This window comes from Lissotriton helveticus, chromosome 7, assembly GCF_964261635.1.
Source record: "Lissotriton helveticus chromosome 7, aLisHel1.1, whole genome shotgun sequence".
NCBI classification, from domain to species: domain Eukaryota; kingdom Metazoa; phylum Chordata; class Amphibia; order Caudata; family Salamandridae; genus Lissotriton; species Lissotriton helveticus.
Window position 1 is genome coordinate 1,555,778,537 of NC_136068.1, and position 9,392 is coordinate 1,555,787,928.

Genomic DNA, 9,392 nt, shown 5'->3' on the forward strand with positions numbered 1-9,392 from the left:
TGTCTAGTTGTCTCTTGAGTGCTTGACTGTAAATACTAGGGCTTTCTGTGAAACCTTGAGGAGCGCGTGTAAACATATAGCTCCTTCCATTTAAACAGAATCCGAAAAGAAACTGGCTGTCTGGATGAATTGGAACACTAAAAAATGCATTCTTGAGGTCTATGACAGTGAAGAACATGGCTTCGGAATCAATGGCTGTTAACAGGGAAGAGATGTCTGGGACAACTGGGTACTGAGGAATAATACATTTATTAAGCTCTCGTAAATCAATCACTAATCGATATACTGGGGGTGCCTTCGGATCAGTACGTTTCATGACTGGAATGATCGGAGAATTACATACATTGGAGTCAGTTTCTACAACTACTCCTTGAGCCATGAGCTCGTCAATAATTTTGGATAAGGCTGCTACAGCCTCAGGTGGCAATCTGTACTGTCTGATTCGGGGTAACACTACACCTGGTTTGAGAGTCACACGATGGGGTGTGATTTGCATGTAACCTACATCAGTTGGACCTTGCGCCCATAAATGCTGCGGAACATTAGACAATCTGGAATCAAAATCTCGTAATACATAGTGACCCTTAAAGTCACGTAGGAACAGACGTATTCCCTCTGGGGAACAGCAAATAACTGCACCTAATTCTTTCAGTGTCTTAATGCCTAATAGGTTTTCTGGACATGACTTAGTAAGTAACAGATCAGTAGTGCGGGACAATGGACCTACTTCTAGAGTGACTGGCTTTGAAATCTCATTAACTATTGGCTTTCCTGAAAATCCAAGGGAAACATTTCTTGAGCCTGAGAGCGGAGCCCCTGGAACTTCGGCATGACTAATTGTGGTCCTACTTGCCCCTGTATCGATCAAAAACTTTCTGTCTTTCCCTAATACTTGACTGTGAACATAGGGACCTTCTTGATCTACAGGTATCTCGATGAGAGGCAAGCCTACCTCCCTCTCTAGGCTGTTTCATGAATATGGCTGGTACTCTGGATACTCTGTCTGAGCATACTGGTACATCTGCGATGTAACGTGCTGTGTTGCAGCAATAGGCTGCGGTGCGGAAACTGTCTGTGGTGCATTCTGTGACTGCGGAGTCTGTGAAACTTGTTCTTGTCTAGGCGGACGTGGTCTTTCTTTAGTCTTACCAGTAGCTATGTTGTGTTTCAGAACTGCACACTCGTTTATAAAATGACCTGGCTGTTTACAATAATTGCAGTTCCCTTTAACGGGAGCTGCAGGATGACTGGCTTGATTCGGACCCCTCTTCTGACTGTCTTGAGGAATGGATTGTGCAACTAGCACCTTCATTTTCGTGTCTTTCATACGTTTTCTCTCGTGTTCTTGCTCTTCCCTGATTCTATTCTGGTGATACTGGAGCATCTGGAGCATCTGGGACGGGGTATTAGCTTGCCAGGTGCTTTCGACTTTCAGAACTCGATTTTTAATTTGTGGGCTTGAATTCTCGACTAATTTAGTAACAAAAAGATGAGGGTATGACTCACTACTTGTCTTGAGACCACTATTAATACTGAAACATTTCTCAAATCTAGAATAAAAATCACTAATATCTTCATCTTGTTTCTGTTTGCAGGCTGAGATTGCATCCCAGTCTTCTTTTCTCGTTGTCAATAATCTGGGTAAAACTTGAATCAATAATTCTGGTAATTCTTTACATTTATCTCCAAGACCGGTACCTGGTACTCGTGCCTTGTCTTCAGCTTCTAGAACTGCCCAATCGATCTTTTTCTCTCCCACCTCCCATTCCTTTTCCTTTAACTTTTCATATACCCCTGCGGGTAACAGGACCTTTAACATTTTAATGATATCTGGGTAAGTGTATTCTCCCATACGGAGCATGTCTTTTAATTCTCTATGGAACCCTGCTGGATCTTTGTCATGACAGGGAATTAATTTCTTCATTTCAAGAAGTTCCATCTTTGAAATCGGAGTGTATACAAACACTCGTTGCATTACGCCACCCGCCCCTTGGACTGGGTGGACTTCTCGTAACGGATTCTGTCTGTCTATGTAAAATGATTTACTTTCTGGGGGTGAGACATGAACAAAATGCGGATTCAGGAACGTTCTATATTTGTGGCGCTGTTCTAGAATGACACTCATTAAATCGGTACCTAGACCTCTCCATCTATACTGGAGTAACTCGTTCAGGATATCGTGTAACGGGCCTGGATCAGAATGTTGACCCTCATACAGAGTAATGAGGTACTGGGTCATATACATACCCACCAGTCGTTGCTCGGCTGGGGGCAGTTTCAGAAACATTTGTGCCACTATTTCGTCTGGAAAAGTGGTAGAATCAGTAATCCATCGGACTGCTGATCGGGCTAGTTCTTGTTCATGCATAGTACTTAATTCACTGTAACCGACTCGTGATTTCAGAATGTGGTCGGTAGCTTGGAATACTTGTTCTAGGGAACCTTGTTCTGGCGCTGAATGATGAAAAATAGACTTGTGTTCTAGACGTAAATGGCGATCTGGAAATCTAGATTTTCCTACATACGCTATTCTGGCGGAATTCTCGTCTTCCTCTTCAGGATCAGAGATACTTTCTTTCTCGCTTACTTGTGCTGCTTTACGCTGGTCGTGTAACCTTATTATTTCTTTACGAATTTTCTTGTACATACTCTCCATGGCACCGACGGTCTTGTGCTTACCCTCGGCTATATTATCACTCCACCTTGTCAGGATTCTCATTTCGGCGGGATCTTTAGACGGGTAATCTTGTTCTCTTATTAGACAATTGATCAGGAACTTTAATATCATGAGCTGAATCTCGGCTTTCCTTTGAGACATAATCTCGCCAATACTTTCTGGATCATCCCCTGTACGGATGAAACGATATATTCTGTCTAGATCTTCTTTCATATTCGGCAAGGTGACTAGATACTCGGTCACTCTCCTTACACGTAAGGAATATAAAACCATATTATATTCGCCTGGAACTGGATCATAGACACATTCGGTAAGGGTTTGCCTGATTTCTGTAACAGACTGATGTTTGGGCGTGCGCTGTAACGCTTGAGCATGTAATTCGAGTAATGTTAAACGCTTGTGTGGCGGCGGGGTTTGAGGAAGACCTCCTCCTGCGGCCCCTAAACTGGAATCGTCGATTGACATTCTTCGTGCTGGCAGAGTCGGTAGTTGTAACGTGGGCTGGACTTGTATGGCGGACTGGGCCGGGGGAGCTGTTAAGGGCACCCCGGTGTCTGGAGGAGCATGAATTACCTGGTTTACAGGGACTGGCGGAGCGCGAACAGGATTTGCGTATTCGGGGACTGTGTCGTCCAGATAGGACGAAATAAAAATATCAGCTGCGGTCTGTTTGTGACGTAGCTTGGTCGGAATTAATGGTGGCGGGAAATTACTGGATGCCTCTGGGGTCGCTTTTGGCAAACCTTCGGCAAGGAGAGGATACATACCCTTAATAAGGGCATGCCTCTGTCTGTCTGACTGTTCGGCTTTGACTTGTTCACCTATCTCGATTAATTCTCTTTCTTGGGCTCGTTCTTGGGATTCTCTACTTAACTCTGACTTTCTGACTTCCTTTTCAGTTCTTCTATGAGCTTCCTTACGCCATAACTCGATGGCATCTTTCTGTGACTGTCTGGCTTTCTTTTTCCATAATGCTTCTTCTACTCGCATGATACATTCGGCATCCCATGTACCCGATACGGGCCATCTATACTTTTCTTCTAACTGTTTGGTATACTCTACCCATAAATCTAGATACATTATGGCGCTTATGCCATGTTTCTGATACATAAAGTGACCTGGACTGTCCCTGGGCGGGACAGGAACCGCTTCTTCTAATAAACCCTTTCTAGTTTTTAACTGACGTAACTTGGAAAATATAGGCATGACTGAACTGTAATCTGGACACAATACAATACACAATAAAAACACGAAATCACATCGCACTCATACCACAACAGTAAAATACATGAAGAACATTATAAATAACAGTTCGAACAGAATATTACCTGGAATACTGAGAACAGAAACAGAACAGATTTTCTCGAGAACGGAACAGACTAGAGTTACTGGATGCACTGCTGTAACAGTACGGAACATACCGGTCCCATAAAGGGACGCATCAAGACCCGTATCCACCTAGGTGAACACTTCGTTTGTGAGTCTGGGCACCACCAACCCACGGACCAGGAGTCAATTTAGATTGGTCCTGTCTAGATACTACCCCAGCAATGGTACTCACCGGGCAGCACGGAACGGAAGGCCTCGGACTGGACTGGACGACGGACGACGAACTTCGGACTTCAGTTACGGATGGGCCTCCGGATACCTCGGACCTTGGACTCTCGGCTTGGGCTCTGGTCGGGACTCGCCGCGTTCCTCCACCGTCTCGTTTGGATGCTGGACCGCCTCCTCCGTCTCCTCCGTGGGCCTGAGGGATACTTGGAGCAGAAATATCTGCCAGTGCACGGTATGGTTCCGTCACGACTGCAGAGGGTCAGGGGGTCGGCGTGGCTTCACCGACGCGTGGGGAAAGGGCAAGTCCCTATTCGGGCGCCATTATGTGGTATATAAATAAATAATACCGGATCTATTTTTGGATGAATGAATGAATAACAGATAGCTCAATAAAATAAGAGTCAAGATTCGAGGTAGTAGGAGTTTCTGCAGGTTTATTACAGCATAAGGACAGGATCAGGACAACCTGCATAGGAACAGAGGTGACAGGGCCCAGCAGGACAACTGGGGCCCAGCAGCTGCCGGGGCTTGATCTGGGATGAGCGCGCTAACTTTTAATAACAATACATCAACTTATATACATAGCGCAAACACATAGCATTACATTGCAGTAGGCGTAGCAGTGGGTGGAGCAGAAGGCGTGACGCGTAGCAGTCGCGAGAGATAACAGTAAAAGTAGGTGTAACTGGGAGTATACATAGACATGTGATGCAAACGTAACGGAATATGTCATGAATGGGCGGAAACATAGGAGGGGGCTACCTAAGGAGCCGGGACCTCTAACCTAATGGTGCGCGAAAACTGGCAATGACGTATTACTAGGAGAAGCTGGGGGCTACGAACTCTGTGCTAGGAGCAGAGACTAGAGTCTGGAGGGTCGGAGCGACATGTACCTAAACCCTATCTGGTATCTAATGTTTAGGGAACATGTTGATATAAACTAGAAGTCATGAAGGGAAAAGCTAACTTGACTCTAAGACTGGACCATGCATTATTCTACATGTAGTGCGTGATGAAGAATATTAAATGACCATTAATACAGTATTTCTCTAACGTGGAGCCGAATAGGCTAGACAATGACGGAAACTATTGATGCAGTTCAGTGGCTTAGGAATGCAAAGAAGGAGGACTGAACTGATAGCTGGAATCATAACATACTTTTGGCAGACTCAGAGGCAGAGCCGGGCTGCACCGGGCACTGCGAGGCAGGAAGTAAGTGAAGGGTCGAGGATACAGGTGGGGGCTGTATCGCTCCTCAGCGAGGCTTTCAGGAGACAGGAGCTGAATCCAGGGTCCGGGCCCTTTTGAGGCCTGGAAACGGGGACTTTATAATGGAATAACGTGCACACTGAGAAACGTGGCAACATTACTTTACATAGGCCTGATATTCGTAGTATTCACGAGGACTGGGAAATGTCAGAGGTGGACACAACTATAATTGCGTCATTAATCAGACATGGGGAACAACATATGCATATTGGTCATGCACACATAACATATGATGGATGAAGCGTAGGGACACAGAACATGGCAAAATTTACTTTTCCACAAAGCTAAGTGAATGTAATTTGACTATAAAAGTGGAAAAATGTAGCTTTCGATCTAATGCTTTAAACTATTTGGGTCAACACAAGTGGAAATGGGATTAGACCAAAACAAGAGTTGGTTACTACCATACACAAAATGAGTTCTCCACCTAATAAAGAGGAGTTAATAAAATGTTTAGGTATGGTAGAATACTATGCCAAGTTTGTAAAACATTTCGCTGATCATACTACAAACATGAGGTTGCTTTTGCACAAAGGGGTGAATTTTGAATGGTCTGACCAGTGTGAAAATGAATTTGTTGAAATCAAGAGAAGCTTACACAGTGCACCCTTTCTTCAGAGTTTTGATCCTAAACTTAAATGTATCCTTACTACAGATGCTAGTGAAAAGGGTTTGGGTGCAGTCCTTCAACAGTTGACTCCTTCTGGTCTGAAGACTATAATGTTTCTGTCCCGTAGTTTAAAGGAACTGGAAACTAGATATTCTGTAGTCGAAAGGGAATACCTGGCAGTTTTTTGGTCTGTAAAAAAACTTAAATAGTTTTTGTGGGGGATAGATTTTTTAATTAGAACAAACCACAAGCCCTTAGTTGAAATTTTTTGAAAAAAAGGGGATTGATTCTGTCTCCAGTCGGATTACCAAGTGGATAATAGGTCTTCAAGAGTATACTTTTTCCATCAAATATATCCCAGGAGTTGAAAGCAAAATTGCTGATGTTCTTTCACGTCACATCTCTCTGGAGGATTCTGATTCTATTGGTGATGAAGTCTGTACTAGTAATGATTGGGTATGTGATGTTGACCATGAACATATAAGTGAAGAGAGATGGTGTGAAGCTATTGATTTGGATGTCACTCTTAAAGAAGTGATATCTTTATTACAAGGGAATTGGACTGATGCTAAGTTGGGTTCGGAATCAACCAAGCCTTTTTGGTATGTGAGACATGAATTGTCAGTTGATAAATGTTTGTTATTTCTAGGAACTAAATTAGTTCCCCCTCTTAGTCTTAGGAAAGAATTTGTGAATTTAGCCCACATGACTCATCCTGGTGTTACAAAAACTAAAGAAAGATTACGTATGTCATACTGGTGGCCAGGAATGGACAAAATGGTGGAGAGGGAAATACGAAAATGTATACCGTGCAGCATGAGTGATAAATCAAAATCACCAAGAGTTCAACCCATGATCGTGAGAAGACGACCTTTACGTCCTTGGTAGGATGTTGGGTTAGATATTCTTGGTCCCATAAATGAAAAGGGTTCTCAAGTGTTTCTTCTGGTATTGGTAGACAATGTATTCTCATTGGCCAGAAGTTTTCTTATCTAACATAGATTCTGGTCATATCATTAAATGTTTGCGAATATTATTTTCCAGAGAAGGCATTCCAAGTACCATACTTACGGATAATGGTGTTCAATTAGTCTCTAAAGAATTGGAGGAATTTTTTTCTTCTAATAGGATATCTCATAAGTTATGTACTCTTTATCATCCTGAGGCCAATGAAATGGTGGAGAGGTTAAATAGAGTGTTGAAAGATACTATCACTTTGGCGAAATCAATGTTTCTTGATTGGAAGAGTGAAGTTTTGAAAAAAATAGATGAGTATAGATGAAGTCCTCATTCCACTACGGGAACCTTTCTTACTCTTTAGAGGTAGAATTCCTAACACTAATCTTGAACCGCCATGGGTTAACAAGTACGGCCTCATTAAGGGTAAGGAGTGCCGTGTGTGTGGTGATGATGTACAAGTGAGAGAGGAACATAAAGCTTTACAAAGAAAAGCTTATTTTGACTATAAAAAATCTGTTAAGAAGGTACATGTGAAGGTTGGTGATTGGGTTTCCATTAAGCGTCCAGGGTTGATCGGTAGCACTAATTTCAAGTATTACAAACCCATGAAGGTTATTAAAGTTTTTAATAATGCAGTGAAAACGCACAACTATCGGGTTTGGAATCTGAACAAGGTGGTGGTGTTGAAAAGTAAACTTGGTAAAATGTCAGAAAACATATCATGTGACTCTAATAGCAAAAAAGATGAAGGTGCTGTGTTACGATGTTTATCATCTAGACCATCTGTACGACCTAAACATCTTGATGTTTATGTTTGAAGCTAACTCATGCTATAAAATTTGGAAATAGTTCATTGTGGTGGAAATCTCCTTTCTTTCTCAAGGAAGGGAGAAGTGTGATATTGATCCTATATTCCATGTCTCTATGCTCTCTATCCTTTCTTTCCCTGTTTAATTTAATGCTCTTTCTAAGTTCTAGTTGGAATGTATAGATGTCATAGTAGTAGTGTCAGAGAAGCTGTGGATTTCAAGACGGTTGGAATTACTTAGATCCAGCTGGTGGATGGGATCCTTCAAGGTAGAATAAATCTGCATTTAAACTTCAACCTGATTCAAGATTTCTTACTTGGCATACAACAGTTTCCCTTCAAAATCTGACAAAACTTACTCAAAAAGGCCGCCGAATAAGTCTGACGTCACCACGTAACTCTTCACGCTCAATGGCTTGCCAAACATATTGAAAATGGCCGCTTAAAACGTCTGACGTCACCACGTCACGCTTCACGCTTGAGAGCTTGGGTACTTTGTTTCTCTATTGCTCATCACAGCTTCCTCTCGTGCTCCGCTGCGCCATCGCCATCATGCACTGTACGTAACTGCTCTTCCTCTCGCGACTGTAACTTCTACTGTAAGTCTTCTCCTTTTTTTTAAAATTCATTCACCGCCACATGCCTTACGTCCTCAATGGCTCGCTCACTGGCTCATCTTAATTTTGAGGTTAAATCTTCATTTATCCTTCGTACTTCCGTTGTTCCTCCGTTTCGTCTCTTTTTTTTTCTTCTTGCTTGCATGGGTTTCTGCAAAGTTGCCTCCTCATAGCCAGTTTGTAAAGTATAGTCTGGTACACTTGAGTAGTCTTCAAGGAACTTATTGGGCAACTCTGCAAAGCACATTTGCTCAAGTACATCTAAACCTATCATTCAAAGGTAACTGTCATCCCCAAGAACTCCCACTCCCTTTAGTTCCATCTTACCTCACTGTGATGTAAGATACATTTCATACGTGGAATGCACCAACACCACAGTCCCTTGTGGCCTGACATCATGTGCAACTGTCTCCTAATAGTGGGCACTTGTGCCCCTGTGTCTTTTACTGGTGGTGTTGCACTATGGCCTCGCCTCCAGGGCATGGAATCTCACCCCCACTCCTGGACCCACCTGCGAGGGATCTTGTTAGATGCTCAACCCCGGGGCACCTTGAAGCAGTATCTGTGGACCAGGGTAACTCACTTCCAGCACAGGAAAGACCCTACTCCCTCCACGAAATCGCCAGGCAGCCTCAGCAGTCCAAGCAGGAGAGTAGGGGGCCAAGGGTCTCTCTTCCATAGCACTGCAGTTGGAGACAGTCCATTCACAACTGGGGCCTACCTTCTCCTTTCCCCCCTCACCATCACCATCTCTTCTGTTTCACTCTGCTGAGGCCGGACCTGAAGGATAGAGTCAAGGGGTAGCTTGGGTTTTTAGGCTTTCATGGTTGTGAAGGACTGCTAAGGAGTTATTAGTGTACAGTTGAAAAAATTAATGCAACTAATGAAACAACG